The sequence below is a fragment of the Rhinolophus sinicus genome, chromosome 3 (genome assembly GCF_057876585.1).
Source record: "Rhinolophus sinicus isolate RSI-liver-muscle chromosome 3, RSI-T2T, whole genome shotgun sequence".
Lineage (NCBI taxonomy): Eukaryota > Metazoa > Chordata > Mammalia > Chiroptera > Rhinolophidae > Rhinolophus > Rhinolophus sinicus.
Window position 1 is genome coordinate 44,435,436 of NC_142503.1, and position 24,294 is coordinate 44,459,729.

The window sequence follows — 24,294 nt, forward strand, 5'->3', positions numbered from 1 at the left end:
CAGAAGACTTATTTTCAGTTTCCTTGTAGTCAAAATATTGGAAACCAAAGATAAAGAGAAAATCTTGAAAGCAGTCAGATAAGTACACATTACACATAGGAACAATGATTCAAACTCAATGACTTCACATTGGAAATTATAGAAGCAGAACATAGCAGGTCATGTTTTAGAGGACTTTAAAGTAAAAGAAGAAGAAACTATTAATCCTCAATTCAGTATCCAGTGAAAATACTTTTTTTAAGGATGAAAACAAAGACATTTTTATGTAAAATAAAACTAAGAGAAATTTATTGTCTGCTGATCTGCACTATAAGAAACGCTAAAGGAAATTCTGCAGGTTGAAACAAAATGAAACCAAGTGGAAACTCAGGTTTATAGTAAGCAATGTAAAACATCAAAAATGGTAAATATTTGAATAAAGATCTTATATAAGAGGCCATTTATAGAAGACCTTTTCCCCTTTATTTCTTTGAATTCATAACAGTGTTTACAAAAAACATATAACATTGTCTCATGGTATAACAATGTATGCTGATATAATACATGTAATAATTATAGCACAAAGAGGGAGACAGAGTGGACTCACATGGTTATAAGGTTTCTATATTTTACATGAAGTGATACAATATTAACTCTAAGTATAAACTGTGAAAAGGTAAGTATGTATGCTGTAATCTCTACTATAACCACTAAAAATAATGGAAAGAGGTATATGTAATAGATAATTATAAACATTTTTTAAAACAATTCAAATACTTCAAAACAAGAGAAAAAAGAACAGAGAAACAACAAAATAAAAAATGGTAATCCTAATCCAATCATATTATCATTTTTATTAATCATTTGCTGAAGAGAGATTTGTCACAATGGATAAAAAAACAAGACCCAGTTATTAACAATGCAGTTTACATAGAGAGAAGTCAAGAAACAAAAGAGAATCAGTCTAAACCATAAAATGAAAACAAAACAAAAATGGATTTATGAAGGAAAATGACAAATCTCCACAAAAAAATCTGTCTTTGAGAAAACAGCCTCTGTGAACTTTCCAAACTTTAGCCTTCACAACAGAATACACAATTCATCAATGTTAGCCAGACACCAAGATAATTTTCTATATCAAATCTGTCTACATTAACACATAATTATTCTGTATGGAAATGGGACATCACATCTTATTCCCTTCCTGCCAACTCCTCTTTGAGCAAACATACTCCTCTTCTGCCCTTCTCCAAGCCCAATCATCAGCCAAGATGTGCGTCCATCTGTTTTGTACCCACATTCTCAAAAATTCTTGATTCCAGCACAAACTCTTTATTTGAACATAATCTTAGTTGCACGTTGAGAAGAGGTAGGAAAGGTGGTCTCTGATGGACTTCTATTTATGAACTAAATTATATCAACTGGTTTTCATTTTCGTGACCTATTTTATTATTTTCTAGATAGCTGGAAGTTTAACATCCTCTAAATGACATAATCATTTTCCCCTCTGCCCACACAATCGGAAGTGATTCTCACTGAAATGTTTTCTCTGCTGAGCCATCCACGACCTCAAAATGATGAGCACGTGGACCAAAAACTTTTCTGCCATTACTACAGGGAATTGTGTGTGCCAACCTAAGTGCAACATTCAAATAAAAAAAAGAAAGAAAAGATGAGTAGGGACAGAACATACGTGTTTTTTGACAAGAATATATCTCTAACAAAGGGCATTGTTGCTTTGAAAGATTAGTCCCCGACGACTAACATTATGACAAATAATCTGAGGAGACACTCAAACCATAGAATGTGAGATTCAGGGTATAAGACTCATTGTATGGTAGGCAAAAATATTGAATTAAGCAAATACAATTGCTCAGAGCTATATGCCCAGAGTTGCGTCTCAGTTCAATAGCTAAATGAAGTGTCTCCTCTTTTGTTTCAGAAAGATGAGTTGAGACTATGTTGAGGGATGAGAGTGATTTGATAACCATGGTGGGCTTAAAAAGAGTCAAACATAGAAAAAAATAGAGGAGTAAAAATGAAATATAAATTCCCACTTTCACCCTTCCCTCCCTTTCTCTGTCTCTGTCTCTGTCTCTCTGTCTCTCTCTCGCTCTTTCTTTCTCTCTCTCTCTCTCTCTCCCCCCCTTCACATGCCTCTGCACCCCATAAAATAATATGCCATTCTTTTTAACATAAATGGAATCATTTTATGCAAATAATTCTGAAATCTTTTGATTCACATAATCCATACTTTCTTTCCATATCAGCCTGAATAGATCTTTTTCATTTTAACTACTATATATACATTACAAACATGTTTTGGATTTCACTTATCTAGTCCTATTTTGTAAGATATTTAAGTTGTTTTAATTTTTACTCTTATTCAAATGCTGCTGAATGAAATTCCTCCGCATATCTTTGTGTATTACAGATCTATATCAATAATATAAATTCCTAACCACGGAATTGCTGAGTCAAATGTGCATTTTTCCAATGTGATAGATATTGCCAAATGGTTTTCCAACATTTATGCCCACCATATAAAGAGTTGCACCAATTGATACCTATACTGGACTTACAGTAGTAGGTCACTGCATTTACAGCAGGGGACTCACTTCTTTTTTTGTAATTGTGAAGCATGGCCGGCCACCTTTCCTAATTATAGCATGGTGTTCTCTTTATATTTTTTGGTACAGTCTTAGATGTTGATGTGTTCCGACAGAAGCCAGAGAAATAATGGGAGAAATAACTTGAGGCTTGCTGCAACATGGTGGCAGAAAAAAACAAAACAAAACAAAAAAACAAGAGATAATGATCAGGAGGGGGAAAAGTGAGAGAGAGAGAGAGAAAAAGAGAGAGAGAGAGAGAGAGAGAGAGAGAGCGCTCAAAGAGATTACAGTTAGTCAATACCAGGACTTGACAAATTGGGGAAGATGACCAAGGTATGTTCTTAAGAAAAAGACCATTTCTAGAGCTTCTTGACATAAGATTCTAAGCAAATGGAATAACTAGTGCTGAATATAGGGCTAAACCTAGGAGTCATTCTTAATATTTACCCAAAGAGGGCTAGGTTACTAGCAATTGTTTGTTTTCTCAGAGAATAGTAATTGAAAGAGGTGGTGATAAAAAGGAGAAAACTGAAATCCAAAGCCTGGCTTGTTTTATGCAAGAGACAGCTCAGTTATCAAATGACGTGTTTTGTTTTGTTCCTTCTAATGGGCCTATTCTTAGGATTTCTTTCACCACAAACTCTCTGGCAGACAGAACGCCTGTCTGCTATGTCAGATGCTGCCTCTGAGAGCCAGGCTTGAAGTGACCTCTATGTCACACATCAGAGAGTAACCCCTTCTTTTTATTTCTTGGGGAGAGCGAGTGAATTAGTATGGTAGTGTGCCCCTTAAAGCCTCTGCCTAGAGGTTTTCCGGTCATTTTTACTACAAGTAGAGTCCCCAAAACCCTGCCCCCACCCCCACCATAGCACAATAAACATGAACCCATTCATAGCAGAGGAATTACTGTTACAGAATAGAAAGAGTTTATCCACCCAGGGCTAAACTCTAAACACCCAGAGCCAAACACTAAACACCCAGAATTGAGGTGGGGAAATATTATCTGTTTTATTGATGATTGACACCATCCAGGAGAACAGAAAGCTAACACTCAAAAGCCCAAACTCCCCATGGCGTGTAGGTTACAGATTATATAGGGCAAAATCACAAGACACTGTGGGTTTGGGGTTCGGGGTCGTGCTGGGAGCTGATTGGTCAAAGATGAGGTAAAGGTAATGAATCATTTCTTCAGGTCTTGAGGACAGTTCTGAGGTCTTTTCAGGAGTCCCTCTGTCTTATCTCATGGGAAAGCAGCCCTGGGGGTCGTTCCACCTTAGGGCTCAGGAGCTGAAACCTAACTTAAGTCAAGATGTTCTCTTTATCCTGCTAGAGGCCCAGACCTATGACCATTAGTCAGGTCCGGCTACTGTCTTCTGCTGCGTCGGGGTTGCTGATTATCAGGGGAAATGGTAGGTCCCTGAGCGGTGTATAGAGCGAGAGGGATATGATTTCCAGAGCTAGGATTTAAAACTAAATTTAATCAAAGTCATAAGGACCCTCGGTTTCATTGTCTCTTTCCTAATCACAGATTAAGTCAGCTGACTTGTTTTGGGTTGGTTTGGGTTGAGTCGCCAAAGAAGCATATTACATTAGGGCACAGGTCTTCTTTATAATGATACAGAATCTCCAAATAGACATCAAGTTTGGGGGCCATTCATTTTCATTACCCTCTCTCCATGGGAAAAAGCAAGAACAATGTTTATGTATTTAAAACAATAAGCTGATTTAATGTTGCTATTTAACATCTTATTTATTAGAAAATGTTCCTTCTCTGTCATTGTGCCTGAAGCCAGTGCTGCACAGGAAACAATTATGTTAAAAATAGAATAAATTAAATAAGAACAACTAGGAAGCAAATTTAAAATTAAAAGACTCCCCTCCACTTTTTTTTTTTTTTGTACAGCTCTGCCTTACCCCAAGAGATCAGTAGGTAAATGTCATCCAGTTATCTCCACAACATGGACGGGGTCGGGGATGAGGGGATGGAACATTGTTGCACCAAATAGCTTGGTCACTCCAGTCTGTCGCTAATGTGGAATGAGTCTGCGATCCATGGATGTTGCAGGCTGTTTCTCTGTGACTCAAGGAGCCACAAAGACAATTCCAAAGGATACACTCGTTCCTTTTTAAAATAAAAGAGGGAGGGGCTGCTGAGAGCGGACATTAGGAACTGAGCTATTTCCATTATCCTATTTTAAGAAAAGCACTAGCTAGATGGTCCAGATAGCAGCTATTATTGACCCCTAACTTCAGAAACTCATTTGCAACGAGCTTTCCATACCTATTTGGTTGGGAAATGTACTATCACTTCTCTTCTCAGTGAGGCTATCAAGAAACACACTTCAAAAAATTCCCAAGGGACACATAATCATTCTTTCAAAATAGCAATTTGGCTGTAGCAGACTTCTTCCCATTCAGCTAAGCAGTTCTGTGAATGATAATGGAGACAGCTAATGCCTTATGGGTTTTCTGGGGGTGGGGGAACCTACCACTATATGTAATTAGTAAGAAATAGCAGAAAAAGACAACTGTTGTGGAAAGCAGGCTGAAAATACACTAACAAATATATCTAAACAACACTCAAGGAGTCCCTTTGCGGGTGGGGGAGGGGATAATTTTTTGTGTTAAGAATGTCATAAGACTGACCAAGTCTTAAATAAGCAGGACTTCACAAGGGCCTCTGGGAAGAGACAGGGAGATCTCATAAGAAAATGACAGGTGTTTTATTTGCATGACCTTTTTTTACTTACTAGCTCTTTCTTCTCAGTTAATATATCTGGTGTATCCACTTCTCCCAATAACTACAACAGCAACAAAAAGATTCTCGATTATTAGTCATTGGATTCCTACAGTGAACCAGGAGGTCCCCTCTTGGCCCTCCCTCACCTGCCAAAATGTGGCTGAAGTGACTGCATAAAAACATTTCCAAAGCTCACAGTACAGCTCTCCTGTTCCTGGGCTGTGGATGGAGGAAAAGCAGACCAAGTCCAGTGAGGGTCATCTGGGAGAGATGAAAGCTGCGCCACTCAGCAAAATCTGGTTCCACCTCATCTCCCATGCTCCCCTCAGAGGCCCCTCCTCGGAGTTCCCCCAGAAGCCCATTCTCCCTGCTGCCTCTAGACCTTTGCTCTGGGGCTGTCTGGGGGCGCCCTTCTTCTAACCACATCCTAGTCTGACTTGAACTCATCCCTCAAGGATCCACCTCTTCCCAGTTTATAGGCCTTTTTTTTTTCTCATCTCCACCCACACTGAGCTCCCCTTTCTCTGAATCCTTATAGCACTTAGAATCTACCTAACAACAATATCAAGAACAATACCTTATGTATATGTATACTAGGTCCTATGCTAAGCAGGTCACACATGTTATTTTCTTTCCTCTTCTCACCTATCCCAACCTATTTTACATTCGAGGAAGCTGTGGCCACAGAGCTAGTAAGTGGCAGGGATGGGATTTTAACCCAGATCTGTATCAGTAAAGCCCATTTCTTCCCTAAATTCCATACTCCATTCTTTGGGCAACCTCACAATATACTTGCTCTATATCATATTGTATCTTATTCTATGTGCTGTGTCTCCTCTGTACAATGGCATTTACCCCACTAGTGAGTGGGGATCATGTGTTCTATGTGTATAATCCCCTTTTGTCAAGCATGGGGCTAGGCAATTAGTAGGTGCCTAATATTCGTGAATGGATATGCATATTTATTTGAGTTTCTCAAAGGACTTTATAAGAAAGATCCTGGTGCCCTATGGTGCATGGAGAGGGGAGGTGTGGAAGTGATGTGTGGGTAAATCTCCCCCAATAGTCAATAAATCATCTGGTTTGGGTTCACTATGGTTCTCTTAGCCCCTCAGTAATAGGTGAGGCCATGTGAAGCCTGGCAGAGATGCAGTGTCAGAGAAATCCTCAGGAGGTGTGCCATCTCTGCCACAAAAGTAGTGTAGCTGTGGCAATGATTTTCCCTGATGTTTCTCTAAGGAGCCAAGATCACTTCAGCCAATCAGCTAGAATAGAACTGCAGTGTTTTACTGGGTTCCACTGTAAAGCTTTAAATGGCTTAGTTAGATCACTGGGAACCAGTGCCAAGTGAAAGTCTTTCTGTTTGACCTGCTATTAGGAGGCTACTGCATTATAAACCTTCAAAGCTTTAACCATAAAATCATGTCAAATGCAATGTCAAGAGAAGAGTTCCAACATGTAATAAATAAAATTTAGAAGATGCATAAAAATTAAAGGGTGGGTCAACTAGATTGAATGGCACACAAATTTAATGTTAGTATCACAATCTAATGGAAAATCTCAGGATCCAGGGGGGTTCATATCAATTCCAGAATTGCCCTTCATAGAACCTCAACCAGCTTACTTCACCTTGCTGTGCCTCAGTCTCCCCATCTGTGTGATGAAGACTGCAATCGCTTTTATTATCCAATTACCTTTTACATGTCACCTGGCATTCATCTATGGCCTGACCTTCCTTTCCTGTCTCATGCAACTATATACTATGTTTCTAAAAACCTCTCTGCCGACACACCTTTATTACAAAAATGTGTAACTCGGCGTTTCTGTCAGGATAAGCAGCCCCATTTTAAGGAAACAAGAATGAGAGAGGAGAACTGTTTTCAGAGTTAGAGAAAACAAAGCCAGAAACAAATTCCAAATATATAATCTGCTGCTTATCCACTGAGCCATGTTACATTCCTTCCAGAAAAGAGTCCTTAAAAGAATAAGGTTCTACCCAGTATGTTCTCATCAAGGAGAGCTGTACCTTATAAAGTGACTTATAAAGTGACTTGAGAAAATCCTTTCCTATCACCAATCACCATAATTTTCATGTCAAGTAGAAATTAGGAAAATACTTAATGTCTTTTTCAATTAGATAAAATGCCAGGAACGCAGAATCCAAGACTCATTGACGATGGAAAAAAAACAAACATTCTGACTGAAACTCTACCCCCAGCCAAGTTGGCCAGAACTTCTTCACTTTTTAAGTTCTCGGGTCTCTACTTCTCATGGGTCTCTTCTTCTTTCCCTATTTGCCACATTGACTGCAGTCTCTCCTAGCCTAGAAGCCAGCTCTTTCAGCCTTTCCCCTTTCTTTGCTTGTTGTATCTAACATTTGGGGGCTGGGAAACAAGACACCCAAGCCTGTTAAAATCAGGAATAAAGTTACAGGACTAGAAGGGCCCTGAGCTACTCCCGTGAGGAAATGGCATGAGCTTATGACACCTTCTAGTTACTACGCTATCTATCGGATGAGTCACAGACAGGTGAGGCTGTCAGATGTCTTTCAGACTAAGGAAGCTTTTCTCTACATAGAGGACAACATCGTTTAGGTTTCTGCCTTGGCTTTGGGAGAAGGAACCCTCTTCTCCCATACCCTTGTTCATTTCTTTTCCATGGAGAGTGTAGCCATTGCATAGTTAAAGCACTATCCTGGGAACAGTAACGAGCAGAGATGCTTTCCTAAGAAGCATCTCCATTGAGATCCTTCACTGTATCTGACACTGTGACCTGGCTAACCAGCAGTGACCAGGTTAGTCCCACATATAGAAAGAATAGGTAGTGGATGGGAATTCGAGCTTGGCAAAGTTATAATCTTTTGATCTTTTGGGCTTTGGTCATAAATGGGATAAAGCCCTACAAAGACCACGCTGGGTGTTAGGGAGTAAAACGTGTCCCTCCTCAAAGAAACAGCTATAAAGGAAGGACACCAGGCTATATTCTAAAAAGCCACATACCCTTTGGGGCTAAATTACAGTCATCAAAATCTCTACCGTGGAAATGAACTGTTAGTTCTAATTGTTATACCCAGATTCTCATTTGTGTCTGTTCCTCAAACCTTCCCCATGAGTCCCACCCTCCAGGAAGCCTTCCATAAGCCCCGCCCCACCTTGGGTTAGATGGCACCCCCCCAGACCCCCAGCACTGGATCCCAGTACTGACTTACGACACACCTGTACGGTAATTGTGTGCTTCTCCTCACCTGGAGGCTCAGGCTCCCTGAGGATGAGGTTTACATCTTTTGGCTCATAACTTAAACACCTGGAATTGTGCCTTGTGCATGGTACGTGTTTACTATATGTTTGAATGGATGATCCAATGAATAAAAAAATCATATCTTCTGTAATACAGTCCCTCCTTCCGCCAAAGAGCTCATTTTCATGCATTCCCATAATGCTGCTGGGACAGAGCACTGTGACATCACTCTAAGACAAGACAAAAGCACAAGAAGAGGTTGACCCTGGATAGGTAGATGATATATAATCTTAGAAGAGCATCCTGCTTTCTGACTGGGGCCTAAAAGGAACAGGGTTGGCTTGTGTGGCAGGTCTGGCCTCCCAAGCCTGGCAGGATGAGATTGATGGTCCACGCTGTGGGCTCAGAGGACAGTGTGGGCTGTTTTGGGGCACAGAGCAAGTGAGACCTCAGTCCTTGGAGACCTGCACTGCACAGGAGTACAAGCTCTGCACTGTGACTTTATCTTACACCTTTCCTGAGTTCTTAATTCAATTCAGTAGGGGAAAAAGAAACAAGGAAAAAAAAAAAAAAGAGCTGGCATTTTCCACTGAGGGCTCTGAATAAAACCGGAAATACTTTGTGCTGTTGGGGGGATGAGCTGCTAAATTGTAATGGGTCCTTAAGCAAACAGTCCTTGCAGCCACCGGAAAAGCCATCTAGGAAGGTATATTTTTATTAGTTGTCCTTTTAAAGACTTACAAAATTTTAAAAGAACCACATGAATTCTGTTTTTAACTAGCATAAAAGTCTGCAGTTAATTTTTAAGAGCAGATTTCAAATGCCTGAAAAACAGGTTTGGTAGAATCTCTGACAAGACTTGAAATGCAAGGCTTGGGGAGACCTCGAAAAAAAAAACACACAGAAATTTTAAATTTTCTTTGTACATTTTCCCTGAAAACCTGGGTCACATTTTCGGTTTAAAAAAAATAAAAAAATTAAAGAACAGCAAATCTTACTTAACAACATAACTCTCATCCTCCCGTGGAAAATGCCACCAATGAGTGACTTTCTACTGACTTTCAAAGGGTAGGTACAAACCATCGGAGCAAAGGCTAATCACTTTCAGAGTAAGAGTTTTTTTGGTTTCTGATATGTGAAGTTGAAAGAATATTCTGCAAAATATACCATGATTGCTGCCCCCCTCTCCCCATCCCTAAAATGCTTCACCCAATTGAGATTTTCTCTTTTTAGTCCTCAAACTGGCAGAAGGCGTGAGATGGCTGACTGAACTCCCTCGTGCATCTGCCTGAGCCCTGACTTGGTCTGTGTCTATACATGTAAGTCAGTTAAAGCAAACACATTTAAAAAAAATTTTTTTTCCCTAACTTAGCCACATAAGTGATTAGTATTCTCTGTGTCAATTAATTGTTTAACTCATTCTAACTCCCCCCAATAACCTATGGTTTGATTGAAGTTATTAGGGTGAACCAGTGAGCCTTCTCAAAGGTTTGTGTCTGCATAACAACCAAAGGGACTAGCCCTAGGAACTGAAGGTTAATGATTTCTTTTCTCTCTCACCTTTTCCTTAATTCTGAACCTCAGATTGCACAAGGACAGACTATGGAGTCCCAGCTACTTCTGAAGAGCCCACCCAGCATATACAGTATGGTGCATGCCCGTCATAGCAGCAGGATAAACAACGGCTTAGGAGGCCACGATCAGCAGATAGTTGTGTTCAAGAGGGAATTGTGTTCAAGGACTCAGAGATGGGACAGTCATGGCACTAGACCATAGCAGCAGGTCATCAGGAAATGCCCAGGGCTCGGGGCCCAGCCAGAAGTTGAGACTCAGACTCTCCTCTACCACCTCTAGACCCTTCCATCCTCCAGCCACTTCTTCCTACCTTTGTCTACCTTTTCCACTCTGGAAGCCCAGCCTCAAAAGAGGCTGTATTTGGAAACTGCTTAGCTTGTGAACCAAGATGAGAAATATTTTAAACAACCTAATGCCACCATAGCAGTGACCAGTGGTTTCATCTTAAGTCCACACTGAAGTGTGAGAACCAAATGTAAATAAATTTTTAATCACCACATTAGTCCCAGAATGGCAGGAGCATTTATTTTAGGATTTGGGAAGAAGGAGTTATTGTCAAGTGTCTCAGAGGAATCAAGGTTGCAAGCAGGAAATGAAGGTTGATCCAAATGAAGGATGATGCTAGCTCTGCTAGACCAACCATGTATACTGCTGACAAGCTTGTGTGGGGGAGCTGACAGCTTTCTCCTCAGCAGAGTTTGAAAGGACAGTTTAAGGAAAGGGGATTAAGCCATTCTGGGAAGTGTAGCCTGCCTGGAAGAAGTGACCATACTGCACAAGCCAGACACGTACACAATCTGCTTTTCAAACATTTATAAAATCCTATTTATACATTTTCCAAATTTGTCTGTCGTGACCACAATTGATTCCATTAGAATACTGGAATCCAAAAATGTCTGATATAATCTATTCCAACTGTTTCATTGGACAGGTGGAAAACCCAAGGTCCAGAGAGATAACGTAACTTCCCCAAATTATTAAAGTTTTCTATTCCCCTAAGGGTGTAATAACACCAAAAGTAAAAAAATCTATGGGACTTGGGGCTGGGAGGCCAGTGTAACATGGTGTGTTTGAATATTTGCCAACTTAACTGTGTGATCTCAAGTAATTTCATTCATTTCTCTGAACCTTGGTTTCCTCATTTCTAACAACTAGAATAAGAATAGCGCCGACTTCAGAGGATTGTTTAAGAATTAAAGGAAAAAGTGCACTTAAAGCATAGCACCTAGAACCTAGCAGGTATCAACAGAAGATTATGACTATTATTGTTATTGTCATTATTACCTCTGCTGATAGCATAATAGTCAATGGAATTGTGAAGTCAGGAGTCAAAATAACTTTAACTATCATTATTCTGACTATAATAATAATAATATGACTAGAATTTCTCGGGTCTGTGCCTAGGCACTTTACTAACTGCTTTAAATATATTGTCTCATTCCAATCATTCCAATTTTATAGGTAAGGAAACTGTCCCTGAGAGTTAAAAATTTGCTCTAAATAGTCCTTACAAATTTGTTCAAAAGCTGGGAAATGACACTTGTAGGATATGAACTGCATCTCTCATACCCTAGAATGCATGCTGTTATTCTGAATTAAGATTAATTATCTATAAATTAAGGAGAAATAGAGGAAATGTTTGATTTCATGAGTGAGATCCTTTACTCTTTCCCAACTCAAAAAGATGAAAGCCTGCATCTTAGAGCAGAATGGGCCAGTATCAATCATTTCACTTAACCACATCAGACTCATAATAAATGTTTTGGCTGAATGTGAGGTCACTCAATGTCAGTTCAATACCCCTTTAACAGGGAACTACAAGTCGATCCTGCCATCTTGAGATTTATCTCTGATGTACACTAAAATTGGTTGGTTTTCTATTGATTGAGCATTTGAGATACAAAAGCCTGAGAATTGGCTGCTATTTATTTGACGTGTCCCTGTATCCATCAAACCTGGAGCAGGGTTATCTGCTGCTTTAATATCTTGAAGCTTCCCAAATCTGGCTTCCCTAATTGTGTCATTTGTTTGGAAAATAGTAGTAAACTGTGGGCTACTCTTTTCCTACTTGCCGATTTTCAGAGATTTTTATTTATGCAAGCTATTAACCAGGTTAACTTGACCCACCCTATCCCTAGGGAGGAGGGAGGAGGGAGGAGTTGGGGTGTGGGTGAGGTCTACTTCTTAAGGGTGCTCAAAGACGTCTCAAAAAGTTACATCTTCAGTCAAAAGGCCCACGTGTTGCAAAATATTGAAAGGAGGGTGGCTTAAATTGTGAAATCTCCTGTGAGGGATCTCATTTTTCTGGAACTCCCTGACATCTGAGCCCTGGTGCTGTTGGAAGGGTTCCAAGAGCACCATAAAATTAGGGCTGGTCCTGTCTGAACTGAGTCCAGATCATTTCAAAGTGACTCAAGGCAGGGAAATAAATATTGAACCTAGTTAAATGTTGCTTGAGATTATGCTTGGCACTGGGTGTCCAGTCACTGATTTACTCTTAGGTTACATGGGTTATTTTGAGCTCAAATGGATATGCCAGGGTGGATCCATTCAATGGCAGCAATTATTTGCAAGCACAGTTGCATTTCTGACACATTTAGTGGAATGTAATGTAAAGATTTATGAGATGGTATTGGGTGGGTGGAGAAGACTTAAAAATCCTCAGTTTCATGCTACTTTACCCAACTTTGGATCACATTCAATTTCCCTCATTCCATTCCTCTTTTTCCTTACTTTCTTTGACTAAACTAACTTTATTTATTACCTTTTCTTTCTTCTTCCTTTCTTTTTTTGGACAATAACTTGTAAGTTATGAATGAATGAATAGTAAGAAATCAGGATCAAAGAGTTGTAATGATCTGTTGCTCATCCCACCCCACCCCTTTAAACTGCCAAAGAAAATGTAGGGGTAGCTATTTGGAAAAGAAATGTTTTAAATGGCCAGTTAATGGACAGACTTTGAAGCAAAACTGCCCCACAGCATACCTGCACTATGTATAGCTACACACCTGCTGAATCAGCCTGTGGCATTTTCAGTTTGGGACGGATGTTGGAATTGGTATGTCAGTGCCACAGATGGAAGTCACATGCAGTCCCAGCCCTCCGCCTCTCCTCCTTTCAGCAAGAGAACACTCTACTGTTTGATCGCGCTGTTTGATCTGAGGCTCTGGCTGCCGTGCCCAGTCCCAGCCCAACCAGTTACTGGAGCAGCGTTCTGCTAAGAGCAGGCTTTGGAGTCAGACAGACCTACCTGGGGCTCCTGATCTGCATTACATTAACCGTTGACCCTGGACTACTAACCTAAAACTCTCTCAGCTCAGTTTCCTTATCTGTAAAATAAGGATGATAACAGTTCCTACATCTCAGGGCTATTGCTAAGCGTTAATGGGGTGATGCGTGTAAAGTGCTTAGTGCAGCACCTGGCATACTGTAAACAATAAGTGGTAGAAATTATAATAATTTTCCAAATGTCAAGCCACCTCTCTTTCTGAAAGGCCTACAGACTCGGTGCAGACGTGACCACAGCCTCCGGCCTCTATGGACCTGGTCACACCAATGTGGCAGCTCAAAAGCCTGGCTGGCATGGAAGATGGGGGCAGAGTGGGGGGACCACCACAGCAGTCAGACAGGAAGCCCCTCACAAGGACATGCACCTGTTCCTTGGATTACACAGAGGAATTTTCTGGCTCTGACTATCTTGAAAAATTAGACACAAGACCACAGAGTATATGAGTAGATTAAATCCTGTCAGGTGAAAAATCAATAGGAATATCTGTTTAACAAAGCTCTAGTTTAGACCATCTTCTTTCAATAACTATTTGATCCAACTTAAGTCCAGGAGCCACAATTTGTGGGTGTGTAAGATTTTATAGTTCCCAATGCACTACCTTATCTGACTTGAGCCTTCCCTATACCTCATCTCCACTTTATGAATGAGAAACTGATGGCCGAGTGACAAGTCCAAGGTCACTCAGCTAAAACCTGGTTGTTATTTCTAGATCCCAGGGCTTTTGATCCCAGTGAACCTTTCACTACATCTTTCAGCTTTATCTACCCACTGAGGATTGGTCACCACAACACCTGCCACACTCACCACCTGGCACTCACTGACCCAATCTGGCTCTGATTAGAAATGTGCCCAACGTACAGGCTCTGAAGAGGGATGCGAGTTAATGGGGCATGAAAAATCACTGGTTTTCAAATCTAGTCATGACTATGCACCAGACACAAAAGGACTTAATGGAAAGAAACAGAGTCCAAGAATTTTGGGGAAGGGGTGCTCCTCACTGGTGAGTTTTAGGAAGCAGACTGGACATAAGAGTCATTTACTTTGTGAACCAGTAGATTTTAATACCATGGTAGTTTTAGTGATAGGATGTTCCACAGATCCCAGACATAAAATAATCATCTCACCAAAGGTACAAATAAATGGGGATTTTATAGTCAGATCAGTTCCTGTGCTCCCAGCCACAATGAATTATTTCTGTCCCCACACCCAAAACAACATTTTAAGAGAGTACCATGGCTCCCCCTGCTTTGCTAAGTGGGGAAGAAAGACCTGAGCTGGTCAAAAGAGTGATGCTCACAGAGAGACAAAACAGACCCAGTGATGTTTCACCCTCCCCTTTTCCCACCGCCTGGAAAACGAAGACTGACAACAATTACTGACTCTTGGTAACCACGTACGGATTATCCATCAGGGAAAGCATGATTTAAACCATAGCTATGAAATAATTACTTCAAAATATCCCATGTAGCCCTTCCCCAACCAGACCTGAAGCTGAGGTGGACATTCGGGGTGAGCCAGAGCCACCACACAAACTTTCCCAAAGAGCCCACCTCCATGGCTCTGTCACAGTGGGGAGCACAGCGTCAGTGCCTTGATTGAATGTCAGCTACACTGGGGAGCGAGAGAGACTATCTTTTTTAGGGTATATTCCAAGGTGGTTTTGTTGCCTCATTTTTAGCCCAGAGTAAAAGAGGTTGTTTCCTACGCAGAAACACAGCCCTGCCCTCCACATGGTCAGAAACCTCTCCACACAACACCCTCCCTGAGCTAACTTAATGGCAGAGCTCTCCGTACACAGCCACTGGACTACAGCTGAGGTCAACTGGAGCATGCCCAATGACATCAGTAGATCCCAAGATTTGATTTCATTAATCTTTGTAGACAAATCAGCTGGGCATTTGCTGGCAGTGTTTAAACGGCCGTGGGGGGTCGAAGTAGGAAGCTGCTAGCAACACAAGTCCAAGGCAACCCAGGGGTGTGTGTGTTGGGGTGGGGCGGTTCCTGGCTTCTGCCAAGGACAAGATCTCATGGCTGCTCTGGAACTGACCCCACCAAAACAGAGTGGGGCCTCTGCTGGCAAGCCCATGTGTCTCTCCAAAGGGAGTGTGGCCTCCTGCCACCACCATGACACATCTCTCTAATACAACCACAGACAGATGATGCGCCTGGGACTAGAGGCAGGGCTGGGTGACTGCAATGGGAAGCTCCTTCCCAGGAAGCTTGGCAGACTTCTTCCCCACAGGTGCTCTTCCTCTTTCCAGTGCAGTGTGATGGTGAAAAACAGGAGTTGAAAGTTGGGCTGCCAAGGTTTGAATCCCAGCTCTTCCCATGAACCATGTGATCATGAGTAAATCACTTAACCTCTCTGAGCTGCAGGTTCCTCTTCCACAAAAGGGGAAAATAAAAGCTCCCACACAGCAACATGAGGTTGTTGTGAGACTAAGTGGTATGATTGGTAGAGAGACTTAGAACAGAGCCGGACTCTGAGTAAATTTGGAGTCTTGTTAGATTTGATTTTCCTCTTCCCTGGCACTAGGCCCACCATCTTCCCCTCTCCTCTAGACTCCATCATGTCTGCCCTGCAGGGGTGATGCTTGTGCTCTGGGCTGGTCCTCTATTTACCCTTCTGAAACCTGGTGCCATATGGAAAAGAGACCACGATCTTTTGTAGATTTGTAGTCCACAAATCTACAAAAGGCTTAATGCATTGCTTATCAAGAGCATTTGTATTTCAGAAGAGGGTGAAGCTTTCACTATGAGGAACAAATTCCTAGGAGGGAATCTCAGATATTATTGGTCTGCAAGTGGAAAAGGTTTTTTGCATCTTATAGGAGAGTATTAATGTATAGAGAAGGAAGCAGACCAGGGCCTCATAACCTAGACATTGATTTTAGGATACGAAGAGCATGTATGATAGGTTTTGTAGGTGGAATCAAGAAGTAGGAGAGAAGAGATGATACCACAAAGTTCTTTCCAGAAAAAAATAGGGTGAGGGGGACCCGGCAACCCCAGATGGAGGCTGAGATGTGGAGGTCCTCCTTGTAGCACTCGTTAGCCCAGGGCTACCTGGCCACCAGGCCATGCATGGGCCTATGGCCTCTGGAGTCCTTGGTGAGGGATGACTGCACTCAACTTTCACTTCCTTGTGCTTTTCACATGTCCCAGGGTACAGGCAACTGACAGACACCTTGATAAGTCTGTTCTCTCTAATTTTCTGGGGCCAACACAGTCACATCAGTTATTTCTCTGTTCCCACTCACCTCCCTTACATCTCCTCACACTACCCCCTTTTCTAGGTTTGAGAAAAAGGGACTAGACAAAACAAACTAAGAACCATATGTAGACAAGTGATGCTGGACAGGAGCAATCATCCGTGCTCACAGATAAAGGCAAGATTCATCACCAAAGGCCCCATCTCCTGTGTGCTCTGAAAATGATCTGCCTTCTTGTAGGTGGAAGGTGACAATCGTACTCCTTTCTACCTCATACTCAGGCAACCACGAGCCTGTGGCTGGTCTACAGCACTGCAAAGGACTGCCAGTCAGGATAGACTGAAGCAAAATGAGGGAAGCCAGGCACACACACCCACCCCTCACCCCATGGAGCATTATCCTCTAGGGACTATGATGGTCTCCCTGCAGCAAGGGAATCCGTGCCCCCTCCCCATCAAGAAGGTAGCCCATCAACAAAGACCATCAGGGCTCCAGTCCCTGGAGGGAGGCCCTTAGTCTGTTTCAACTAACTTCACACAGCACAAAGCCCAGCCCATTTCTGTGTAGCTCTGGGCATTTAACAAATGCTTTTAATGATGATGATGCAACCCTCTCAGCCTAGATCTGTCAGGGTCCCTAAGGCATGAAATGGTCCCCTGAGAAACATACATTATCTGAAGCTTTCCCTTTTGCTTAATTATATTGTACTAATGTTCTTTTTCCAGAGGATTTCTCCTCCCCAACTCCTCCACCCAAAGCCAGCTACACTGTGGGTTGGATTTACATAAGACACCAGCACATTATAATTGTGATGATTGATCACTGAAGTTTCCTTGGGTTCAGATTGTTTCCTAATGTGGGTCATTTTTCATCATAAAGAGTTGGCTGATAATGATGTCATTTCCATTGCTTGAATTTCAAGGCAGTGGCCACATATCACAGAGTTTAAATGACTGTCTATGGGGCAGCAAAATCGTATTGTTATCAGTTTAAAGCAGTCGCTGCTTTACTCCTGGGGACAAAACGAAAATTGGAGCCGCCTAAAACTCATCAAACAAGAGCAGGGTGCCAGGAATACAGATCTGTACGGGAGCTGGAAGGGCCGGGTGTTGGGAGGGTTTGAGGGGAAGGGAGGGGAGATGGTGAAACAAACCTGTTTTCATGTGACGCTGTGTGGTAAGCAGCAGATAAAACCGACAAAGTCATAATTGACAGAAAATAAGCCGCATTGCTGATCACTGGAAATCTTCAATGTGCTCTCCCACAATCATTTACCTGTGATTCCACAGCAAGACTAACGAGGAAGACTTGAAACCACTCATGAAGAGGAGCTTTGGATGAAAACCCATCTACCAGACCAGCCTATAAGTGCGCCTCCCGTTGCATGAGTGGGACGGGAATATGACCTCAACTTTTGTGTGTGAAATATGGACATGAAATGAAATGATGTTATATGTGTGTTTAAAACAAATAGCTGCATCATTAAAATCCCAAAGCTTGCAGGCGCTAACTCGCAGCTGCACCAGATGTTCTGTTTGCCTCTAACCACCTTGCCATGTGGCAGTGCCTCCCAGCACCCCTCTAGGATGTCCTGCGGATGCGGAATGTTATGAGCCTCGCCCCAGCCCTGCCTTCCACGGCCTTTCTCGTCCTACCCAACGTAACATGTTTTCCCTCCTCTCCAACTGTTTATTTTGAAAAATTTCTAACTTAAAGAAAAATTATAAGAAGAGTACAAGAAACCCTGCTCACCTAGATCCATCAGCTGTTCACATGTTCCCTAATTTGTTCTCTCTCTCTCTCTCTCTCTCTCTCTCCATATATATATATATACATATATATATATATATATATATATATATATATATATATATATTTATTTATTTATGATTTTTGTTTAACCATTTGACTTGCCTGAGCTTTATGACTTTGTGGCACTTCCACCTCATCATACCACAGGGTATAACTCAAAGAACAAAATTGTATTGTCCTTTTTACAATACAATTATTTTACTCAAAAAAATTTAACATTGATACAATTCTATTATCTAATAGAGTCCTTAAATTCTCCAATTGTCCCTATAGTCTTATATAACTGATTTAAATGTATATGTATATATAATATATACATATATATTTAAAGCTATATATAAAATTATAAATATAAATTATAAATATACATTTATTTGTATATGTATATGAATATGTAATATAAAGATAGGGATATATAGACATAGCTCTAGGATTTAATCAAGGATTTCACATGGAATTTAGTTGACATGTCTACTATGGTCTCCATTTTGTTTTGTATTGGTTTTATTTTGTTTTTGTTTTGTTTTGTGGTACTGGATTGGTCTTAGCAGTATCTGTATACACTCATTATTTTTTCAAAATTTATTTTTTAGTATAATAGAGATATGTCAAGAGGACATAGTATGTAGCTTGAAGGAATTCCCACTGGGAAAACTGGCATAATTTGAATATCAAAATGGTTAATGACAGAAATGGCTATAATATACTAGGGAAAAAAATATATTCTGATATGAAAATAAAAGTGGAAAGGAGAAGGAAAAGCTCTTCTTTACAGAAGAATACTGACTAGTAAATGAAGAAAGAATTTAGAAAATTACCATTTTATAACCATCATAGTAATAATTTAGTCAAGAACCATAATCTCCTAGTCCACATTTATATTTCCTCTCTCCGATAGTGAGAACCCAGGTTCCCAACAACCCCAATATTTTTACTCATTTGTTCAGTCCTGCAATACACACACCAGTTTCAATATTGCTGTACCATTACCACTACCAATAGCTTATTAAGTTCAAGATTTCTTTGCAATTCAATTTTTCTTATTAGAAAATGTCACACTGGGAATACATAGTCAAAATACTGTGCTTAAAATTGGCTTGAATAACTGTTCTAATGTGTGATTTTTATCTATTTGATATAAAGTTGATTTCATATAAAGTTACATTCTCCTTTTTCTGTTTAAATTCAATCTTTTTTCCATGCTTGTTGATTTTATTTTTTGTAAATGGAAACCATTAACATAGTGTAAAAGTCAAAAATACTTAAAGAGAGGTCCCTACCCCTTACACTTGGTTCCCAGTTACCCCTGTAGATAACCAGCTTCATTAGTCTCTGGCTTGTTTTTCTTCTGTTTCTTTTTGCAAAAATAAGCAGTTTCATCAACAAATTTTTAAATCCATTAACATTTGCATGTCTTTTATAATCATTATTTTCAAATTTTGGAAAAATATATGAGAAAATTCTAAAAGATAAATTCATCCCAAGAACATTTCTTCCCATTTCCTGCTTAGACTTAGAGGAAGTATCTTGGTTTCCTTTACAAAAGACATCAGAAAAGGTGAACAGTAGGGAATAGGGAGAATGATGGAGGCCAAATCTAGGTATGTGACTTAGGGGGCTAACCATCATCAAATTCCTTAAAATGTGTATTTTTTGGTTTGAACAGCAAATGAGAAAGCAACTAACTAGCTCCAGTTTTGATTCTCTTGTCACTGATATGATCAAAATAATCAGCGCAATTATAGTACTCCTTAGACTAAAAACAAATCTGATCACGTTGCCCTCTGGCTTAAAACTCTTCCATGGCTCCCCATTGCCTTCAGGCTAAATCCCAAACTTATAAAGTCTTCAGTAGGTTGCCCTCTCCGGCCTTGCATCTCATGTGCATGAACACACACATACAAGTGACTCCCAACTGCTTGGTTCTTTATTCACCCTGATATTTGATTTGCTCACACTGATCCTACTTGAAATGCTCTTCCCCACATAGACCAGGATGTCAGCTGGATGGGTTTCACTTTGAGCCCTATGAAAGCTTCTTATACTGCAAAGCTTCCCATGTCTGAAATTTGGGTGTTCGGTTTGTAACAAGACTTCCAGAAATTGCAACTGTAGTTGATCCTTGAATAACATGGGTTTAACTGTGTGGGTCCACTTACACATGGATTTTTCAATAAATATTGTAAAGGTATTTTCTCTTCCTTATGATTTTCTTTATAATATTTTACTTTCTCTAGCATATTTTACTGTAAGAATACAGTATATATAATATGCATAACATACTAAATAAGCGTTAATCTATGGCTTATGTTATCTATAAGGCTTCCTCTCAACAATAGGCTATTAATAATTCAGTTTTGAGGGAGTTAGAAGTTATATGTGGAAGAATATATGAGAACATTTCAGTGCCCCTAACCCCCACATTGTTCAAGCCAACTGTACTTGTTACCTAATACAAGAGAGGTGTGAGTTTAGCCTTTGAGCCTAGAACAGTGGAGGAAGGCTCATTGCTGTGACAGTACAGGGCTGTGGTGCATCCCTGAATCCTCCTGATGAAGAGGTCCACTGCCCCCGCATCCAGGGCCTTTCCCAACCCTGAGATCCTATAGCTCGATTGGCCTCATCTCTGCCTCCTTTTTTTGCATTGCCAACCAGGCTAGTAAACAGTCTCCGGAGAGATCTCTTCATCTGACGGCTGTTCTTGCATTTCTATGTCCTAGATCCCACATCAGACCTACATGGCATTATACAATCCCATAAATCCAGACATTTAATCTTGGTCTGGTTCCTTCTATTGTCTTCAGCGCCTTACTTCCACTTGAAGAGACGCTAATAGAGTAGTGATTGTCAGGCTTTACTATGAAAAAGAACCACCTGAGAAATTTCTGACTCAGTAGATCATGGTGGGGCTTTGGGATCTGCATTTCCAGCATGTACCTGGAAAGATGGTCCTAGGGCTACTTTAAGAAATACAATAAGTAAACTATCTGGGGGCTTTCTGTCACCCTTCGCAGGACTGGACCCTCTGAGGGCTAGAGATAATTTTTCTCCTAATTACTCAAAATGACCATTCACCAGACGTCATACGTGGAGTCTAGGCGGGCAATCATCTCCCCAGACTACTGCCTTCAGATGGTCCAGGTAGGAACTACAACTCTAAGATACACTCTTCCAGCTCTTTACCCCAATCATATCCTTTCCGTAAAATAATTTTATTTTTGAATTGTAAATTATATTTTTATTTTCCTCTCAAGTAATGGACATTATTCTGCTGCCTCTCTGTTTATTCACATCAATGTGATTTTTATTAGAATAGAATAATGTTTATGTGTGTATTTCATGTTCAAAGATATTTAGACAGTATACATATTTAGAATTCAGCATCCTACTTGCAGAAATCATCCAGCTAATCATGTATTACCTTCCTTAAAAATATAAGAAAATTAAATTGGGTTTGATATCGATGCAGCTGGTACAAATTAGTGGGAATTACTACCACTCCGCAGATGAGTGGCAACTAGGAGTGGTGGAAACTGTCACGGCCATTCATAAGCAGCGGAGGAGGTCACAGGAGCCAAGTCCAGGTGAGACCCAGAGTATCTGGGGATGGGAGGCTGTTTTCCTCTGGCCTGTGGGACATAAGCATGCTTGTCTTCCCCTCTGAGCATGGCAGTTATTCTGGCCAAAATGTTTGTGGTTACACATATAAAAGTATATTTTTGCAAGTCTTGAAAAATTCAGAAGAAAGATTCTCAAGAGGTAGATAAGGAATCCCAGACTACACTAAGAATTTGGAAAGAGGAAGTGGAATGTATGGCTCAGACAGGGGAATGGAGGATCTGTCCCCCTGGACCATGGCAAGTCCCTGACTGGCCACACCTTGTATGGGCAGTAACAGGTGTAGTGATTATACGTGACGTTCTGGGCTCGTTCTGCTGGAGTTCTACTCCTGCTCTGCCCCTAACAGTTGTGATCTTAGGTGAGTTACTTAGCCTCTGTAAGCCTTTCCCATCCACTTGAAGAGGGATATTTTTAACTCAAACAATTGTGGAGATTGACTAAGGAATTGTTTTCTGTAAGTTGGGTGATAGAAAGAGAATTTTAAGGATGTACACTAAATACCTCTAAGTAGACATCACTATTTTTTTATTGTGGTAAAATATACATAGCATAGAATTTACAGTTCAGCCATTTTCAAGTGTACTATTCAGTGGCATTCAGTACATTCACATTATTGTGCAACCATCACCGCTGTCCATCTTCAGAACTTTTTCATCATCCCAAACTGAAGCACTATTATTTTTTTTTGATCCACTAACTGGTTTTGGTCATGTTCATAAATTTCTTAGAATGGTTCCTAATACATCTTAACCACAGGCATAATATAAGGGGTCATGGGGTCCCATTTTAGCTTTTAAATTTAATTTTTGAGCAGTCCTATTTATAGGGTTTAATATTTTATTGCTTTTACACTTTCTTAGAAGTCTCCCAAAGAACAGAGAAAATCTGTTCTGTAAAATATAGAATAAAACATTCTATTTTGAATTTTTATAAATTTAAGATACATTACGGGATCTTAATGATTTTATTTTTCCTATATCTTAAAATGTTTTGCTATTTATCATGTTCGGCATTATTTGATATTACTGACCAATTATTCTCAACCATGCTAAAAAACACTAAAATAATGTGAAATGGAAAAATGATGGAATTGCCTAAAAGGTTGATGTGATAATGAAATAAACCATCATCATTATATCACCCTTCAATTTTCCTGTTGTTTTGCCTCAAGTAGCTGCAGCATCTTTCAAGGGTTAAGAGAAGACAGGAGATACCATCCTGATAGTTTTTTTATCTTTCAGTAAGCATAGTTGAGAATCCACAATTTTTATTTTCTATGTATAATGGCAAAAATAAGGAAATTTACAAAGGAAGATGTTTCACAATTATTGAACAAATCAGAAGATTAATGAAAAAATATTTCACATAAATGATATCTCAGACTATGAGTCTTCAGATGACAATATCCTAAATGAACTTTCTCAAACTCTAGAATCAATGAGTAGACACTATATTTCTAAGCACAAAAGGAAATATGGTGTTCTTAATGAGTTAGTCAATCAATAAGAACTTTATCATGCAATATTTTGTAGTCAGAACCTGCACCATCCAATTTTGCTAAAAAGATAAGTGACAATATTCTTTCAACTTTTATGATGGTCGTATACTAAAGTTTGCCAGTATGTAGACAATGCCAGTATGTATAAAAAAGTGGGTGGAAAAAATAGATAATGTAAAAACCAAAAATTTTATTGACTTCATTATTCTAATTGACGTCTATAAATCTGAAATGTTTTGCAATTATGGAACAAAGATGGCTATCCTCTCAAAACTGTGAGCCATCAAAGTTTTCAAAAGTATTATATTTTGATGATGTAACTGCAAGAAGATAAAAATCAGAAGTAATGACAAGCTAAACCTTTTAGAGAGGTGTTTGAAATCTGGAATCAGTATTTACAAGATTTATATGTTCTGGAATCATACATGACAGTTGATGACTAGTTAATGGCATTCAAAGGAAGTTTCCCATTACGTAGAAGATACACACACACACACACACACACACACACACACACACACACACACACACATATCTTCTAAACCAGGAAAACAGAATAAAAAATTCAGATTTGCTGTTTAGATTTTTATTAAAATTTCTAATGAACTGGTTTTTCACACTATCTCTTATTTTACTTCTGTAAATTACTCATAAAATGACTTAAAAACATAAAAAGGGTTCATTGACCTCAAATGTTTAGAACTATTCCTGGTATACCA

The 24,294-nt window shown here is 40.0% G+C and overlaps 2 long non-coding RNA genes across 3 annotated transcripts in view; one reads left to right on the forward strand and one right to left on the reverse strand.

Moving 5' to 3' along the window:
* The window catches only part of LOC148758481 (uncharacterized), a 46,285-nt gene extending 24,694 nt beyond the window's left edge, over positions 1-21,591 (forward strand). The window contains exon 3 of the long non-coding RNA XR_016020627.1: positions 21,471-21,591. This is a non-coding gene — a long non-coding RNA (uncharacterized LOC148758481). The remainder of the gene's footprint in view (positions 1-21,470) is intronic.
* Positions 1-24,294, reverse strand: part of LOC141570698 (uncharacterized) — a 444,094-nt gene that overhangs the window by 265,894 nt on the left and 153,906 nt on the right. The window lies entirely within an intron of this gene.